Genomic DNA, 1,490 nt, shown 5'->3' with positions numbered 1-1,490 from the left:
TTGATATGATGGCAATTCTGATAGGCAGGGCAAAGGAGGCCGGTCAGGTGGGTGGCTTGGTGCCTCATCTAGTTGATGGAGGTGTGTCCATCCTGCAGTACGCTGATGATACAATCATCTTTATGGAGCACGACTTGGCAAAAGCGAGAAATATGAAGCTGGTGTTATGCTTATTTGAACAATGGACTGGATTGAAGATTAACTTTCATAAGAGCGAGTTGTTCTGTTTTGGCAGAGCCAACGAGGAACAAGAGGCTTATAGGCAATTGTTTTGATGTGAATTGGGGACATTACCTTTCTCGTACTTAGGTATACCCATTCACCATCGTAGGCTGACAAACAGAGAATGGAAGTGTATCGAGGATCGGTTTGAGAAGAAACTGAGTTGCTGGAAGGGAAAACTCATGTCATATGGAGGCCGATTGATCTGATTAATTCGGTGCTCACGAGTATGCCAATGTTTCTCTTATCTTTCCCGGTTGGTGTTAGGAAAAGGCTGGACTTCTATCGATCCCGATTCTTCTAGCAAAGTGATGAACTAAAGAGAAAATACAGACTTGCCAAATGGGATATCATATGTCTACCAAAGGACTAGGGGGGCCTTGGTATTGAGAATCTTGAAGTCAAAAACAGATGTCTTCTCAGTAAGTGGTTGTATAAATTATCAGTTGAGACTGAGGCCACGTGGGCGCAGATTCTACGTAGTAGGTATCTGCAGTCCAAGACTTCGTCCCAGGTGACAGTGAGACTGACTGACTCACCTTTTTGGAAGGGACTTATGAGAGTCAAAGCGGCCTTCTTTAATAGGACAAATTTTATAGTCGGTAATGGCACCACAACTCGCTTCTGGGAGGATACTTGGCTTGGTGAAACGCCGCTGGCGCTTCAGTATCCGTCCCTGTATAGTATTGTTCAACGACGTGATGCTTTTGTTGCAACGATTTTGCAGTCCATTCCCTTAATATTCAGTTTAGGAGGACGCTTGTTGGCAACCGGTGGGAAGCATGGCTCCATTTGGTGAGTAGACTGATGGAGGTTCAGCTATCTCATCAGTCCGATCAGTTGTGCTGGAAACTTACTAGGTCTGGAGAGTTCACAGTTAAATCGATGTATATCGATGTCATTAACTCTAGTGCCATTCCTAGTTCCAAATATGTTTGGAAAGTCAAAGTTCCTTTGAAAATTAAAGTGTTTATGTGGTTTGTACATAAACAAGTCATTCTAACAAAGGATAACTTGGTAAAGCGCGACTGGACAGGATCTACTAGATGTAGTTTCTGTGATCGAGATGAAACTATCAAGCACTTATTCTTTGATTGCCCGTTGGCCAAAGTGTTGTGGCACACGGTGCACATTGCCTTTAACATTTCTCCTCCGAATTCTGTCAGTACGCTATGTGGAACGTGGCTTGTTGGGATAGAGTCCGAAATAGCTAGACACATTCGCGTAGGAGTATGTGCTTTGTTGTGGGCAATTTGGAACTGCAGAAA

Source organism: Triticum aestivum, chromosome 1A, assembly GCF_018294505.1.
Source record: "Triticum aestivum cultivar Chinese Spring chromosome 1A, IWGSC CS RefSeq v2.1, whole genome shotgun sequence".
NCBI classification, from domain to species: Eukaryota; Viridiplantae; Streptophyta; class Magnoliopsida; order Poales; family Poaceae; genus Triticum; species Triticum aestivum.
This window is presented reverse-complemented; position numbering follows the sequence as displayed.